Source organism: Hemicordylus capensis, chromosome 1 (genome assembly GCF_027244095.1).
Source record: "Hemicordylus capensis ecotype Gifberg chromosome 1, rHemCap1.1.pri, whole genome shotgun sequence".
Lineage (NCBI taxonomy): Eukaryota > Metazoa > Chordata > Lepidosauria > Squamata > Cordylidae > Hemicordylus > Hemicordylus capensis.
Genome location: NC_069657.1, coordinates 40,683,785 through 40,702,253, shown reverse-complemented (window position 1 = coordinate 40,702,253; position 18,469 = coordinate 40,683,785). Strand labels below are relative to the sequence as shown.

At 44.8% G+C, this 18,469-nt stretch overlaps 1 long non-coding RNA gene across 1 annotated transcript in view; it reads right to left on the bottom strand.

Moving 5' to 3' along the window:
* Nucleotides 1–2,189: 2,189 nt before the first annotated feature.
* LOC128345723 (uncharacterized) overlaps nt 2,190–18,469 on the bottom strand; it is a 39,952-nt gene continuing 23,672 nt past the window's right edge. The window contains exon 3 of the long non-coding RNA XR_008316600.1: nt 2,190–2,331. This is a non-coding gene — a long non-coding RNA (uncharacterized LOC128345723). The remainder of the gene's footprint in view (nt 2,332–18,469) is intronic.

Here is an 18,469-nt window from a genome sequence, read left to right as displayed (position 1 = left end):
AACCGGTCCGGATGGGCACAGGGGGGTGTATCTTTAAGGGCGGGGGGGTAGTACTTAACCCCCCCCCCGCCGCTCTTCCCCCTCTGGCGCTGTGGTTTTTGCAAAAGTTTCTGGGGTGGCAGCGTTCCTCCCTGCCACCCCTGGCCCCGTCGTTAGCCTTCCAGAGCTCAAGTACGCTACACGCATGCGCCAGCGCCGGAACGGGCGCATGCGTGTAGTGTACTTGAGCTCTGGAAGGCTAACGACGGGGCCAGGGGCGGCAGGGAGGAACGCTGCCACCCCAGAAACTTTTGCAAAAACCACAGCGCCGGAGGGGGAAGATTGGCGGGGGGGGAGTACTACCCCCCCCGCCCTTAAAGCTACAACTCCCCTCCGTGCCAAGCCACCGGACTGGCTCGGAACCGGACCGGTTCCGAGGCCTCCAGCATGGCCTCCGAACCGGTTCGGGCACATACCTAAGTGCCACTGATACACGCAAACACACATGCATGCCACCACCATGGCTGATGCTGAGATGATGAACTGGTGCCCTGTCCCATGTGTCAGCCTGTCAGCCAGAGCCAAGCACCAAGCTGAGGCCACGGTGTTATCCAGACACAAGCAGGAAGGCAGGGATGTACACTGAAGAAGAAGAGAAGTCTCCTTCTCATAGTTAGAGTATAAGCTTTGTTTCTTGTCAGACCATTGGTCCATCAGGCCATGACTGCTCTGTCCTCTGTGGCAGGCAGGATGGAAGGAAGGTTTGATTTTGTTGGTTTTTTCAACACTAAGTATAATGTGCTTGCTGTGCTATTACTTGCTGTTATTATTTATTATTATTTCTCTATGTAAACCGCTTTGGAAACTTTTTTTTGTTGAAAAGCGGTATATCAATATTTGTTGTTGTTATTGTTAACTATCTGGTTTTGCTGGATCTCACATTGACAAAGGCAGAACTTGGATGCCTGCCTGCCTTCATTTAGTTGTGGTTTGGTCTGTTTGTGAGATGGTGTTGTCGTGATACATGGACAGTGGCAGTTCAGCTCTATTTTTCTGGGTGTAATATTGCTTGGTGATCAATGTGATTAGCTCCATGTCTGGCCTTGGCTAACTTGTGCTTCACTCACTACTCTGATCTGCTCTGCAATCTGCATTGCAAAGTGTATTCAATCAAAATGTGACTGATGACATTCTAGTTGAGCTTACAGCTATGCTTGCTGCCAAGGGTGCTGCTGTGGCAGCTGTTGCAATGGAGCCATAATTGTGTGTGAGAGAGCAACTTGTGCTGATGATATTACTGCAGCCCAGGCACTGTGGCAAGGTCAGTGATTCTTTTTTGGCCATTTTTGAACTGTGTTTTTAAAATGTGTGTTCTGTGTCAGGAGGGACAGATTGCTTTAACTGTGTGCTTCTAATCTGCAGTGGTTTACAAGGTAGGAACACAAAATGCATTGCAAATTGCAATGTAAAACATCTTGTTTGCACTCTGAGTGCAGTGTGTTTCTGCCATAGGGAACAATGGGGAATTCAAAACACCCCATTGTTTCCCATGGATAGGTTCTAGGGACACCAAAGTGGGTTGTGTGGTAGGGCATGATGGGTGCTACCTACATCCCAACCCACAAAGAAATGGGCAAGTGGACCATTTTAACATTTTTTTAAACTTTTCCCCATAGGATCCTATGGGGTTTTAAGGTTTAAAAAAAAAAATCACTTGCGTATTCATTTCTTTTGTGGGTTGGGTGATAGGTAGCTCCCATCACACTATACCACCCAACCCACTTCGGTATCCCCAGGAGCTACTCATGGTGAACAATGGGGTAATTTGAGTTCCCCATTGTTCCCTATGGCTGAATCACTCAGATTGATTCGAGTTGATTTGCTGAGACAGCTGGCAATGCCTGCTGTTTCAAGAAATCGATTTGAGTGTTTTGCAATTTGATTCGTGCTCAAATCGAATCACAGTATGAGATTTGTGCACATTTCTAGTAAGGGCTGTTACATTTCTGATAATAAAAATACCCATTTACCCTGAACCTTTTATGTATGTGCTCACTAATAAAGATATTAGCTGCATGCTAATGCAAGGTAATTTATTTATAACTCAATTAAACTGGTATTTGAAATAAAAAAAATCACGCTAAATTCAATTACTCTAATTTCAATTCTTAGCTTCTATAAACATTTTTTTTGCATTATATGATCCCATCCATATAATCCTCTGCAACCAGCCAGCAACCAGATTGACATTTAATTTTCTTCTCAAATATATTGAATATAAACTCTACTTTGCATTAAAATGAGGGAGCTTGATGAGTCATGGGAGCTGGCCAAACTCTATCATGCTGAATCCTGCAAGAAATTATAGTGACTGGTTATTAAAGGAATAAACCTCATTAAATAAAAGCCAAACAGAAGATTTCATGAACATTTTTACATTGATAGAGCTGTTAACATTGAATAATTATCAATGAAAGCTGCAACCTCCACTAATGTCATATATTCATCCTATGCTAATTTGCATATGGAAATTTCCCAAGGTAACACTCTGTTCCCATTCAGCATTCACTATACTAACCCATTAAGTGATTCTTATATGACTAGAGAAAAAGCCATGCTCTTTATCTTGTATAATGTTAAACTAAGGGCTGCAAACATTTTGTACGTTGATACATAAGAGCATAGCTGGCTTCATAGGCTAACTGAATGGGGAAGATTCTGGAGTTCTCCTGCGGGAGGAGTTAATGCATTCAGGAGGTTTGTGTGAGTTGGGCAGAACCTTCAAACAAAGGGGCCATGTGCTTTCTTCTAAGTCATATCTGATACTGGGCCAAAAGGCCACACTGGTATGAAGATTGGGGAGAGGACTATAGCTCATTGGCAGAGCATCTGCTTTGCATGCAGAAGGTCCCAAGTTCAATCCCTGGCTTCTCCAGGTAAGGCTTGGAGAGACTTCTTCCTGAAATCCTGGAGAGCTGCCGCCAATCAGTGCAGAGAATATTGAACTAGATGGACCAATGGTGTACCTTATATAAAGGCAGCTCCCTAAGTTCTTCTTATGTCCCTTTGGTTACACCACCAGAACTTGGAAGATGATATTTTTAATGACTGAGTCTTTCAACATAGCACTCTTAGGTCTATTAACCCCTCTGGCTGTAGCGGGGAGGGGCCATAGCTCAGTGGTAGAGCACATGGTTTGCATCCAGAAAGTCCCAAGATCAGTCCCTGGCATGTCCAGATAGGACTGGGAAAGCTTCTTTATGAAACTGTGGAGAGATTCTACCAGTCAGTGTACTGTGGAATAATATGGTCATGGAATTGTAGTGTTAGAGCACTCTAACACTGGGGTACCTAGTCCAACCCTCTGCTTCATGCAGAAAACCCAGAGCAAGAGCATTCAAAGATAGCTGTCCAACCTCTGCCTGAAGGTCTCCAGTGAAGGAAAGTCCACAGACCCCCAGGTCACTGGTTCCATGGTTGAACTCTTCTTCCTCAGTGGCCTCAACCTCAGGGGGAAAACTACACATCCTAGGAGCATCTGCACCCTGGGATCCCTTGGGAGTAGGAAAATACCCTTTAAAAAGACAAGCTGTAGAAGCTTGTTTCTTTGTGTCAGGGAGTGAAGAAATAAAAGAGAAGCTTCTCTCCTGGCCCCTGTGGGCAAACAGTTTCAGGAGTCGGGGCATGGTGAAAAGGTTCGGTCTGGTTTGCTGTGCTTCAACCCCACTTTAGCTTCCACCAGATGGTGCTTCGTTTCAGGCCAAAGGGGTTGAAGCAGGTTGGACCCGATTAGGCCTTCGAAGCTTCACAGAATTCACAGCACTCTTCAGTTATTTGAAGAGTGCTGTCATGTCCCCACTCAGTCTTCTCTCCTCCAGGATTAACATACCTAGTTTCTTCAACCTTTCCTCATAGAACGTGTTTTCCAAACCCCCTGGACATCCAAATTGCCCTCCTCTGATCCCATTCCTATTTGTTTACATTCTTCTAGCCCCCCGAACTACTATTTGTAGTACTTCTACAAACTTACTTACTAGTAAGAGTAGTAATGGTGGTGGTGGTGGTAGTAGTAGTGCATTCTTTTTAAAGTGCAGCCCCACCCCCACCCCCAGAACTAGACAATACACTGGTTAGATAGACCCATAGATTCAGTAAGCAACATCCTTAAGTTCCTAAAGGCCCTTTGCTGGTTAAGGAGACCCACTGATGGTCTCTTGCTCAATTCCCCTCACTTTCCCCAAGACCCTGAGGTCTGCCAAGGATAAGACTTTACCTTCTGATTGTTTAACTTTCCAGAGATTCATGGTTATGTGAAAACAGGTGGATTTGGAGGAATTTTGTTTTTTGTTTTTCCCTCTGATTTGGTGGTGGTGGTATTATGGAATTAACTCTTCATGTGTGCTGCTTCATATTTTCTGACAAAACTGCCATGCTGCTAGATCACCTCCAACTCTAATATTCTAAATGTGTGCAAAGTTAATCAAAATTACAGTTACAGGGTTTCTTTCTGGTGGGCAATTTAACCTCTATTTTTCAACATTTGAAATAGGACTTATCCTGACAAGTTAGAATCCCTTGAATGCAGCTCTAATTACAGGTAACTTAAATGTATAAAAGACAGGCCGAATTAAGATGAAATAGGAATCTGGAGGACCCTTCAACTCTTATTTCCAAAGCTGCATGTTTGAATGTGGGGAAACACCATTTTGACTAAAAATGGGCCTATAGTTTCCATTCCCAAACTAGGAAATGAACCTCTGGTTTTCACTCAGCCTCACTTCCTCCAACTGCAGTTACATAGTGCCAGCGTTACTTCCAAATCCTGGCACCACAGTTTCACCCCTCTGAAACTGGGGTTGAGGGATGAAGCTCCCCTCTTGTTCCAGCTCCTATTGGCTGTGCTGGGTCTCATTCATGAAAGAAGGAAGCCTGCACAGCCAGTTCCCCCTCCTCTCTTCAGTCAGCGAGACTGCAGAGAGGTAGCTCTCCATTTTGTCCAAAGGCGGATGGGAGAGTGGGGGAGGGGGGCACAGCTCTGTGGGTCCTTTGGATGCAGAAAGAGTCTATGTAATGCAGAAACATTACATCTGAAGGCATTGATAAAATACAAGCATGCAATACAGACATGGTTAAAGTGATTTTTGTTGTTGCAAAATATACCCCTCCGCCCCAAGCTCACTGTTGATTGAGAAAGATAACAGCCTCCTTACGGGATGGATGTTTGCATCTTTATTCTTGCTTTTCTTGAATCCAGATGGCAGTCTAACATGATTTGACTTTTGAACTACAAATCTCATGTGCCATTAGAATTGCTTTGACCTGCAATTAAAACACTGATCCTGAATATCTGAACTGCTGGGAAGAGAATACATTGTCAGTCCCATCTGCAATTCTATTGACCATTATTCATGACAATAATATAAAGAGAAAAGCAGAGTGAGAAAAATACCTGCACAACATCCAAATAAAACTTGTACATCTGGCAGGGAAGTGGAGCAAGGAGCTGATATCTGGTGTGCGCCTTTGCCAGTTCCAAATGTAGTATCTGTGTGGAATCCTACCAAACAACCTAAGACTTTTATCAAAATAACCAAACCCTCAAAGCTAAGAATGGCATAGATCAGGAGTTCCCAACCTATGGTACTCTAGAGTTTGCGGAACTACATCTCCCATCACCCCCAGTTACAATTTATTGTAGCTGGGGATGATGGGAACCCCCAGACACAGTATAGCTTGTGTTTTTGCATTTTCTGGCATTCTTTTTGGGGCCCCTCTGTCCCACCATCGTGCACGGTTCCTTTTTTGTTTTTCCTGTGGGGACTTTAGTTCAGCAACATCTGGAGTACCTAGTGTAGATTATTTATTGGCCCATCTTCAGTTGTGTTGTTTTACCGTTAAAGAAAGAACTACAAAGAACTACAATTTTCAACACTTTCTAATTTTGAGGTATCCTGGTGTCATTGTACACATATGTGAGTATATGAACATATTTTATTATTTATTTATTCGATTTCTATACCACCCTTCCAAAAATAGCTCAGCGTGGTTTACACAGAGAAATAATAAATAAAACAAATAAAATGGATCCCTGTCCCCAAAAGGCTCATAATCTAAAAAGAAATACAAGATAGACACCAGCAACAGTCACTGGAGGTACTGGAGGTATTTTAGACTGTGAGCTCTTTGGGGACAGGACACCATCTTATGGATGTATTTTTCTATGTAAACCGCTTTGAGAACTTTGGTTGAAGAGCGGTATATAAATATTGGTAGTGGTAGTAGTAAAATAAAGAAACAAATAAGCAAATGTTGAAATCAGTGGGTCTTTGTAGAGCTTAACTGTGCAATGATCTTTCTACCATACTTTGAAAAAATGTTATTAATTCATTATATTTATATACTGCCTGATATACATATCTCTAGGAGGTGTACCTAGTCCAAGATATAACAAACATAAAACAGAATAAAAACAGTTAAGACAATTTCACAGAATAAAAACAATTAAACAGTTCACAATTAATTTTAATTAAAAGCCTGAGAAAACAGGTGTGTCCTGAGGGCCTTTCAAAAAGCAATCAGAGATGGAGAAACTCATATTTTGACAGTGAGCATATTCCCTTCAGTGGTCACTATTAGCAGTTCTGCAGGTTTAGGATGTTCATTCAAAATGTTGGGAGACCAAGAAAAGGCAAAGAAGTGGGGGAAATGAATTGACTTACCACAGAAGTTTGATTTTTTGTTTTTTAAAAAAATTGAGTTAGGAATGAAAGGTGCTCTCTCTTTTCCTTGAGAATAATATTATGTACCTTGCAAAGTATTCACAGTTCTCAAGAGCTCTGTCGTAATTGTGCTGTGTTGGAACAGCCTTACTACTAGCATTACAATAGTTAAGGGTTGGTCTGTCATTCTTTCCATTATAAACCCCCTGCAATATGTCCAGGAGGGGTTATAATTTGGCCATAAAAGTTCATACAGTGCTCAAAAGTGGATCACTCCCAGCTGCAAACTCTTGGTAGATGCGCTTAATGATTTTAACTGAGCTCGATGTTTAAACTGAAAACGGTCAAGCCATTGCATAAAATATCAGTCCATACAAAACATAAACTTTCCTTGCAGTAAATCTTCTGGCTATTAGGTAGATTTGCTAAGTGCCTCTTTCCGCTTTTCAGTCTTTAAAAGCCCCTCTTCCTTTCTAGATCCCTCAAATCAATGCCTTGATTTTTGCCCCTTTATGACCTTTAAAAAAAATAAAAATAAAAATACCACTATCTGATTGTTCAAGTCTGGTTTCCAAAAGCAGTAACTTTATGCCGTGATGATGACATGGCTGTCCTTCACTTCTAGCTAGGTACACTATGCTACTTGAAGGGGTGATTCTCATGATCAGCAAGATCAAAGTAGGAGGCAGCAAACCCAGCTTTTTCTGCACATGAGAAGCCCTCCAACTCAGTCCACTCAAACTTATTTACTTATTCATCCATCCTGCTCTTCCTACAAGGAGCTCAGAGCGGTATACATGGTTATTTTTATTCTCACAACAACCCTGTGACGTAGGTTAGGCTGAGAGATACATGACTGGTCCAGAGTCACCAAGTGAATTTCATGGTGAATGGGGATTTGAACTCGGGTCATCCTGGTCCTAGTCCAACACTCTAACCACTACACTATCTCTTAAATGTGGGTAGCCCACCTTTTAAACCTAGATATTTAAATAGCAGCTGTCCTACCTCAGTTTGATCATGTGTTGCAATTGCGGTATTAAACGTTTCCTGACAGCCAGTGGCCTCCTTTATTTTATAATCTTGAGGTTAAAGAAGCTGGGCAGACAGGATCTGCTGCAGTACTGAGGCACAGCAGTAGCTCTTCTCTGCCTGGCCCCTCTAGTCTTGGGACTCTATGACAAAGATGGCCGCTGGCACACCGTGCTTTGTTTTCCCTTCCTGGATCGCTGGGATCCTCAAGTATCTGCAGGGTGAGTTAGCAGAGACACATGGAGTCTCTAATTCTGTGTTGTGAACTGGCTGTGGGCTCTTCCCTCATCAAAACCACCCCAGATTATTGTGTGTATGACCTTAATGTATGAACCTTTCCCCCTAATTCTTCTGTTCTTCACTGGCATTCTACATTATTAACACTTGAGAAGCACAGTTCAGGGCAAATAGTGCCTCATTTTCACCCAGTTTCTTCTGCATCGGGGGTGGCCCAAGGTATTGTGGTGCCTGAGGGGAGGTGCAAAATGCTGACTTCCCCATCACTTGAGGGGCAGGGGACCAGCCTCTTTTCAAAACCAACCCTTGCAGGCACTGCAAGTGCATGGGGAGCAGGGAGGAGGGAAGGTTGCCAGCAGCCTCCTCTTCTCTCCTCATCCTTCTTGCAAGCTTTGTAGGGAATGTGAGGAGAGGCACTCCTTGCTAAGTTTGCAAGGGTCAGATGGTTCCCAAAGAGCTACTTTAATGGCCATGCCCGGGTGGTATCTTGCTGCCCAATAATGAGGTGACTGCCTCCTCTTGCCTCATGAAAGGGTCACCCCTGTCCTGCATCTTTAGGAGCTGCTATTCAAATCATATTACAAGAGTAGCGCTCTTTCTTGCCAATGATATTCAAGTCTAAGAAACAGATGATGGGAGATAACGGCAAAGTGACTGCGTACTGCTTGCTAAAAGTGTTGTGATAAAAGGCTGGGAGGTAGTATAGGGGAGAATAAGCAGGTATGGGACTGGAGCAGAAAAGGTTATGGATTGGTAGGTTATAGATTGGTAGGCAATTGCCCCCACCCCCTGAAGTGACCTCCTTAGTCTAAGAATGAGCCCTAGTTCAGATGAAATCAAAGTGGGGAAAGGGATAAAGAGAAATGAAAGAAAGCTTGAAGAACACTGAAGACAGTGTCACATGACTACCAGTGTAAAAGCCTGGCAACTGAGAGTGTGTACTCCTGGTGGGCATGGCATTTAAAGGCACCCAAGTCTATTCCTGAGATTCTCCGCCCTACATTCTCCTGACAATCGCAAATTTTGGGTACAAATGTTATGCGGAGATCAGGAGCATGTCGGAAGAAGAATCTCAGGGGCAAGCTTGGGCAGCTTCATATGTCACGCCTGCTGGGAGCACAATGTTCTCATCTGCCGATGTTTTCCTGACATGTTCCTCACTTATGGACCCGCCAGCCGTCATGTGAAGCCATCCTGAATGTAATACTCAGGCTTAAAAATGTATCCAACAAACTTGGGCTGGGCTGGCTGGCTCAGCAAGTGGCATCATTGGGCGGGGGCGGGGGGGCGGCAGGGAGCAGGGGGGATGTTCTTGGAGGGTATCTTGGACCTCTCCCCTTGAGGCAGCGGGGGCAGGAATGGTGGTGGGCACAGCAGTGGTGGCAGTGACGGTGGCAACGGCAATAGTGGTAGCAGCGACGGCAACCTTAAGACTTTAAAAAAATGTTGTGCCGCCTATGGTTCTATGATAGTCTGGGCCCGGATCCTTTGGGGACATAGGAACGCCCCAGGACTCAGCAGATATAGTTGAATGGTGAAGGATCCAGGGCAGGGCTATTCTACCAGATAAAGAAATGCAAAACTCTAGGAAGCCAGAAACTAATTGAAGCTATTCTCACGATCAGTGGAAAGTGGGCTAAGGGTGCTTAGCCCACTTCCCAACGATCGTGAAACTCACTGGGCTCGCAGCCAAGCCTGGTTTAGTCAAAGCAGGTAACCCGTTTAATTGCCCCTGCCTTAAACCCAGGTTAGCGGAGCGAGTGTGCTGCCAACCTGGGCTTTTCAATTGTGAGTTGCTGCGGCGTGGAACTGCGCCGCAGCAACTCACGAGCAGACCCCCAACCGGGAGGCTGGAAAGCAGCCTCCCAGCTTGAGGGTCTCTCCAGCATGCCCTGCACACTTGTGCAGGGCATGCTAGAGCTTCCAGGGCCACGCGGCCCCAAATCATCTCAGACCCCGCCGGCTCCGTAACAGAGCTGGCTGTTGTGTGGGTGGCCACTTCAAATGCCTGGAGCAGACTGCCTGCTCATCTGCGGGGAGAGTGGATTAAGTCCGCTCTCCCCGCTAACCCTCCCAAGGCGGGTCTTCTTGTACGTGAGACCTGCCTCATTATCAATGAGAGGGAGTAGACAATCAATAAGAACAGATTCAAGGAGAATAAATTATCAATGAGAGGGAGTAGAGAATTGCCAGACTCTCCTTATTTTCCCTTGCAGATATGGAAAATTATTGAAGAATCCATAACAAGTGGGACAAGATATTTGATTAGGGCAAAGCTACACGCTAGTAATGACACAGAAGTGTCATTTATGGCATCATCCTCATTTCTTCGTTAACGCTAGTTCCATCCTTAGATGCACCACTAGAACCACTTCCACACATGGTGTATATTTTAAATGTGGACCTCTTTGCTTTAAATGTCAAATTAAAAGTGCAATGTCTTAATGTGAGAACCATGGATTTCAATGATGTGTATCATACAAATGCACTTGTCAGAGAAACAGGACTGTGCTAATCTCTCTGTTGGTGGTACACTCAGTGGCAGATCTGGATTTGTCCCCATGTAACGTGTGAAATGGTGCTATGCTTTAATAAGGTGGGCCTGCTTTTTGTACATCTGGCTGGCAATGTGCATTCCTTCTCCCAGTGGCATAGCCAGCGGAAGGGCGGCCCATGTTCTTCCCACTGGTGCCCCTGCTGCACACACACCATCTGCACCAGTGACACCAGTGCACATGATGTCACAGGCAAAGGGGGCATAGCCCGATCACTGGAGGGCCCGCTTCAGCCCTCCAGGCAGCATTTGCTGACTGGGTGCATTTATTTCCCTGTCTCTCCCCCACTGGAGGGAGAGAAAGGGAAATAAATGCAGCCAACCAGCAAACGATGGCTGGAAATGAGAGCTCACATGGACTGGGGCGGCTCTCCAGTGCCCCACTTGCATGTGTCATCATGTGCAAGGAGGGCTCCAGCGGCACTTTGGATTGGCGGCCCAGCTTCTTTGAACCCCAGTGCTGGACTAGGACAGGGGAGACCCGAGTTCAAATCCCCATTCAGCCATGATACTTGCTGCGTGACTCTGGGCCAGTCACTTCTCTCTCAGCCTAACCTACCTCACAGGGTTGTTGTGATGAGAACCAAGTATGCAGTACATCACTCTGGGCTCCTTGGAGGAAGAGCGGGATATAAATGTAATAATAATAATCAATAACACCTGTCTGGCTGTGTAAACAAGAAATAATAATAATAATGATTTCCCCATAACTGTCAAGATAAGATAGCACAGAGGGAAGGGTCACCACCCTGCTCCAAACCTCACCTCACAAGGTGACGTTTTGCACTGGGGCAGAGATTCATATAGATGGTCAAATTAAATAGCTTGAAAAAGTTCCCCCAGCAGTGGGAAATGTGACCATGCATATCAATTCAAGTCTTCTTGTATTTTATAACTGTTTTTCCTTGTGTATTCATTCATATTGTTTACTGGATTGTAAAGCATTCACTCACCCTTAGGGCTTGTCCTTTACATTATGGCACCAAACTCACTCACTGAATTCACACTTCCACAGTACCCAGATGTATACTGCAGGGAAAGTTATACTTGGAGTAGAAGAACTAACTGTGAATTCCCTTGCTTATGGTGGGGTGTAGGTCATGGCCATAATGTTACTTTAACATAGCTCTTGGTGTGTTAATATGATATACTTCAGCTATTATGTTTTAACATGCATAGCAGTGGTTTTATGGCCAAGGGTTACTGCAAAAAGGTATGACATGTTTTAAGACACCTGCTTTGGCATTTCAAGAAATGTTCCCTAGAAAGCAGTGAAATGCATTCTTGATGAGCCAGATTTTTTTAAGAAAAGAAAAGAAAAAGAAAAAAAGGTTGCTCTTCCTTCTAACCTCAATTTGCTAAGTCAGGGATTTCATGCAATACTGTATTCTTAAATAAGAACTAGAAATCCATTTTATGTGTGTTAGTTATCTAATATTACTAGAAAAGCAAAAGAATGAGAAAAATTTAATGCACAGTGGATTTTTAAAAACCAATTACCACCTCAGTCTGTCATAGCTTTGTACCTTTGCTGTGTACCCAGGGACACTAAGTAGTTGTGTTTGGAATTAGCGCATGTGAAGAGGTGTTAACAGCAACATGAGAACAGCCCCATTGGATCAGGCCCCCCCGATCCTCGCAGCCCCCGATCCCTGCAGCCCCCGCCGGCTCCGTGACGGAGCCGGCAATCATGTGGCCAATCCAGCTGCCCAGGGGCTGCAGACTTGATTGTCTGTGGGGAGAGTGGGCTAAGCCCGCTCTCCCCACAAACCCCCTTACAGCTCCTCTCACTGATTGTGAGAAGAGCTTCGTTGACATATTGCAGCAAGAAATGTTTCCTCCTCTCGCTGCAACATGACCATGCGTCAGAAACATCAGTCGCGTCAGTTCCCTCTTCAGATGAACATTCTAAGTATGAGCAGCACAGACAGAGGGAGTAAGAGATGCATCAGGGGCAGGACTTCGAGGCCCATGCAGGACAGCATGCATAAGTATGCATTATAAGAACAATGTAAGGATGTAAGAACAGTCCTGCTGGATCAGGCCCAAGGCCTATCTAGCCCAGCATCCTGTTTCACACAGTGACCCACCAGATGCTGCTGGAAACCCACAGGCAAGAGGTGAGGGCATGCCCTTTCTCCTCTTATTTCTCCCCTGCAACTGGTGTTTAGAGGCATCTTGCCTCGGAGGCTGGAGGTCGCCTATAGCCACCAGACTAGTAGCCATAATAAACCTTTAGTTTTATCCACCCCAAATCTTATTATTCAGTTCTCTAATCACTGCACCATACTTCTCACTCATTCCTGTGTACGGATGCTAGTGTGACTCTGAAGACTCTGCACACGCTCAGGAACTGTGGACATATTTAAATTCGTACAAAGCAGATTGGGATCTTACTCCAGAGCAGAACTGAACAGACAGCATATTCTAAGGGTGAACAGTATACAGTGGCAAATATTCAGTAATCGTCTCAGTTCTTTCTGCCCCCCTCAATGGTGGCTGGCTACTATAGTTTTTCTTCATATATCACGAACCCCCCAGGGACTTTTTGTATGAGGCAGTATAGAAACATATTTAATCAATCAATCAATGATATTCTTCTCCTGGATGAGGGTCATGCGGCAGAAAAAAGTCATTCCCAGAAAGTCAGCTGCCGTGCTGAAGAAAATTTTGAGATTCTCATTTGAAAATTAGAGTCTCAAAATTCTCATGATAATTTTGGAAGAAAATTGAGATTCAGTAGATATTCATCAGAATTTCCACCTTCATATTCTCCATGTGAGAACTTTCTTATAATATTTTTGGGGCATATTTTCCCCAAGTCTTTTTTTTTAACTTGTTATTTCAGGCTGCAAATAATAATTACTTCAATGTGTTATCATTTTCCTCCCACTGTCACCCAGAACTGCAGGGTTCAAACTATGAGGGCTATCTGTTTTTTACCCTCACAAGAAAAAGGTGGGCTTCTGTTAGACAGAAGTACAACTACATAATTATACTAGGTAGTTTAGCCTGAAAGATAGTAACCTTGTCCACATGACCACAAACAGAATATGGGGCTATTCTGACGATCTGCAAAAATCGGGCTAGGAGAGCCTAGCCCGATTTTTGCAGGTCGTCAGAACCACCGGGCTCGGCTGTGAGCCCAGTGGTTCTAGAGCAGGTAAGCTGCTCAAGAACCCCTGCCCCCAAACCTGGTTTTTAGAATCGTGAGTAGTCGTGGCGTGGCTTCGCACCATGCCTACTCACAAGTAGACCCCCGCGGGGAAGGGAGGTGAAAAGCCACCTCCCGACTCCGGGGGTCTCCCCAGTATGCCCTGCGTGCTTACACAGGGCATACTGGGGCTTCCCCAGCCCCCGCCAGCTCCATCTCGGAGCCGGCAATCGTGTAGGCGGCCGATCCAGCCGCCCAGGGCTCCCTCTCTGCTTGTGAGCGGGGAGAGTGGGTTTAGCCCGCTCTCCCCACTCACCCGAATGGTCTCACGGATCATGAGACACGGCTCCTTATGAACCATATGGAGAAGGGGGGACAAGGTTGCAGTAGTAGCAGGGGCATAGCTATAATTGAACCAGGGGTGGGGGGAATGTCCCTGAGCCCCTGAGAGGTGGGGCACTATCTGGGTGACAGCTCACTTGTCACTCTTCACTGTTGATGTTGTATATGAGGTGATTGTAGTAGGTGCATATTTTTAAAAAACTGTTTCTGAGCTAGGGACTGTGTGCCCACAAGTTTGTGTGTAAAAGTGTCTGTGCACATGGGGAGTGTGTGATTTAGGGTCAGTTCAAACGAACATGGCCCCAACATGAGAAGCAGGGTGGGGATGCACCAAGTGTGCACTTGCATAACATCATTGGACATCTGAATGGACCATTGGGGCAGTCTTCAATTTCATGTGGGCACTGTTATTACAAAAACTGCAGCAATTTTTTTTATATTGCCATTAGGTTAAGGTCTCTATTAAGTGGTTAACTGTGGGAGCTGTTTATGCTATTTAAACTAACTTTTTATGTATGACTGTATTTTGTTTTATTGTGTTTTAGTATTGTTTTATTGGATATGTTTGCTATTTCTATTTCTGCTTGCCAATGGCTGTAATAAAATTGATGATGAGGATGTGGGCACTGTTCAATAGGATTTTGCAGCAGATGCTTAGAGGCCATTCAGATGAACAGCCCCCACAAATGATTGAGGGACATCCCAATAGCACATTGGAACATCCTTTAGTGATGTTGGAGTGGGCGTGATCTCAGAGTGTCCATCATGTGTTGGGGCTATGTTTCCATTATTTGGGCTTGTCTGTCACATTATTTGCATAGAGGTGAGAGAAATGTCATGTAGAGAATTGTTTTTCACCAAGGCCTTACAGTTGTCTGCAGCAAAGAGGAGAGGAGAGCTGGTCTTGAGGAAGCAAGCATGACTTGTCCCCTTAGCTAAGCAGGCTCCGCTCTGGTTGCATTTGAATGAGAGACTGGAAGTGTGAGCACTGTAAGATATTCCCCTTAGGGGATAGAGCTGCTCTGGGAAGAGCATCTAGGTTCCTTCTCTGGCTTCTCCAAGATAGGGCTGAAAGAGATTCCTGCCTGAAACCTTGGAGAATCTTCTGCCAGTCTGTGTAGACAATACTGAGCTAGATGAACCTATGGTCTAACTCAGTATATGGCAGCTTCCTATGTTCCTATGTTCCTTCATAGCAGGAGGTGGGAGGCAAGGGGCCTGGGAGCCCATCTTCCATTCTTATCCCAGGGCCACTCCAACCTTACTATGCCCCTGAGGGGCAGGCTTCACCCCCTCCAACTTCTACACATTAGATAAACTCTTCTCCATGGAGCCTATCCACTTACATTTGTACATGCATAGGCTTTATCCAGGAGAACCAGTTAATGCCTGGATGCCAAGAGTAGGACCAGCTTTGGGGCAACTACAGAGAAGGCACTTTGAGTCATCACCAGACAAGTCAGCGGCAACCTCAGATGAAATTCCCCTGAAGAACTTAATAGGCGGTGGGATTCATAACGAAGAAGGCATTCCCTTAAATACCCTGGGCCCAAGCCGTTAAGGGTTTATAGGTAATAACTAGCCTTTGTATTTTGCCCAGAAACCTACTGGTGTAGTTCTTTTAAAACTGGAGTAATATGGTCTCTTTGGGATGTCCCAGAGACCAATCTGGCAGAAGCATTCTGCACCAATTGCAGTTTCCAGACTATGTACAAAGGCACCATATTTTAGTTCAATATTTTATCCACTGCACCATAGCAGCTTTCACTGTTCCCTTCTAGAAGCCTAACTGAACGTCAGAGATATTACTCCCTTACTCACTGCTGTCGTAGTGTTTTTGTGTCATTGCCTCTCACAGCTCCCACAGTCTCTGCATAGAAGCCAGCGCTGAGAGTATCACACCAAAGGGCACAAATTCTCCCATGCCACCCATTGCTTCCACGTCCAGACCATGTTATTTCCACATGCAGAAAACTTTACTTGCTCTTCACAGTGTGCTGTGCCTCCACACCATTGGCAATGTTAGAACAATAATCAGATTATGCATTCATTACATCTCCATTTGGGTTTGAGGCTGGAGAAGCAGAGACAACAGTGGAAGAAATCAAGAAAAGCAGAGGTCTCCCCTTGGCACGCCCGCTTCCCCTTTCATTTCCTTTATGTTCTTTCCAGGCTTTAAGAGAGCAATGAAATTTGTCACTGAAATGTCCATTGAGCCCATCTGTGCAGGAGACTTTAGGGCTGTGAGTGCCAGTAAGCTATAGCTCCAGACAGCCAGCATTCCAAGAGCAGTTTCATATCTCAACATACCAGTTTTTTCACTCTCTGATTCATTAACCATCTAACCTTGTCTGCCCAACTGGCACTCGTTCTAGCTGTGAGTGCAAAGAAATAAATACATTGCGGCCCCAGGCCCATCTTTACCAGAAGGACTGAGGCCAAAACACGGAGGTTGTTCATTAGGCATAAGGTTTTTTCGATTCCAGTGGAAATCATCCTTAATGATGAATGGCTTAAATAAATTAGAATAAATGAAGAGCAAATGTTATCACCAGAAAATTCAGTAGCCAGTTAGTCAGCTTGTAATAATGATAATAATAATAAAGATGTGGCAGTTTAGTGATGGCTAAAGGTCCAGAACCTATATTTGGAGGTCAGAAAGCCAGTTCAAATATACTTCGTCCACTGGCTCTAGCACATGTGATAAGGACATGGATGTGCCATGAATGTGCATGTATTTCCACCTTCTGGCATGCTGGGACACCCTAATCACATGCAGAGGTGCACCTAGGTAATTTTGGAGCCTGGACCTAAAGGCCTTTTGGAGGGCCTGCAAATTAAGCATCATCATGCTCGGCCGGCAGACCACACCACCCAGGACAGACTAAAGAAGCTTGGGGGGTGGCAGCAAGGGCTGTGGAGGCTTCGGCCCAGAAGTTCACATGTAAGAGCACCTCTGATCACATGGGAGAGGCTGTTTGTCCAAACTGCTTTAAGTAGCACTTAAACTACTACAAATTTAAACGTAATGCTTAATAACCATAATGTTATTCCTTACGGAATAACCTCTCCAGAGATGTCCACCAGATGTGTTCTTTGGTAAGTGTTAGGCAGCACAGGATAGAGACAGGAAAATCAGTGCTTCCTGTTTTCTTACTTCTTAGGCGGGTTCACACAATAATCAACATCAGGGTAGAAGGTGAGGTACCAATATTTGCAAGATCACGTGAACCCACAAAAATCCATCCAGTCTAGGTTGTCAAAGCAGGGTAACCCGGCTTTCCTACCCTGCTCTTATCTGATGTTGGAGGAGAGAAGTCCTCCTCTACCTTGATTTTCTGGCTGTGTGAACTCTCTTCTTGCCTCTTTCACCAGCCACTGAGACCCAGCATGCCCTCCTTTGCATGGAAACAGTAGAGAGTTGTGGATACAGAGGCTGCCATCCATTGATGTGCCACTCTGCAAAGCATGAGTGATCCTGAATCTCCTGCTCTTTCAAGGCCAATCAGAGGGCAGTGCTGATGTCCTAAAGCTTTCCAGATGGCTGGCAGTGCAAAGCATGCTGGGAAGGCCTTAGAGGACTTTCCATGGAAGGGCAGGGCTTGCAGCTCCTGATTTCAGCAATGAGCTCAGTGCTTGGTTTAATCCTGTGTTTCCTGCATTTGTTGACACAAAAAGAGGTTTTGGTTGTGTGCTGCTAATGGGGTAGGAGCTCTCCAACCCTACAGCCCACAACCAAATGGTTATGTGAACAAGGCTCTTGTGTAACTTCTCCAAGAGGAGGAACTTGTACATGTCCACAGAGTGAGATGAATGAGCTCCATATGCAAGTATTCCATGATAGCTGAGTTCAGGTCTTCAAAATCACATCAAGGCAAAGTTAAGGCTTCATTGGACCCAGCAGAAAAGTGAACTGGGAGAGAGTTTTATTTCATAAAACTCAGTAGGTTAAACTTATATTTTAGGCCTGTGCCTTCTGAGGCTTGTAGCAGAATTATGCTTGCTCACCAATTTAATGTGAGATGTGTTAAAGGTCTCTTATTTTACCTTTTCCCCTCTTGAAGACTGATGGCAGGTAGCTTTTAGAAGGCAAATCCCCAAGTGAAAGCTGCCACTATGAGACTGACTCTTTTATTGAGGGAAATGGAGCTCTCTAGTTCAACTTTGGTCAGATTAGCATTTGAAACATCATGCCAGCAGGATGCAGAAGCTGAAGACGCTGGAGAAGAAAGCAAGCTTTCCTTCCTGCTTTGAATGACAAGTTCAGGGTGGCTAGGTTTCTGACAGCTTTTCCTGTTGTCTCTATGCACTTGAAAGAATCAATGCAATGCGGAGAAGTTTAAAATGAGTCATGCAAATGAGTCATTTGTGTTCTGGGAGAACCTCATTGTCACCCCATGTGAACTAAACATTGAACATGTGCCCACCCATTATGTGTTTCAGAAAATATAG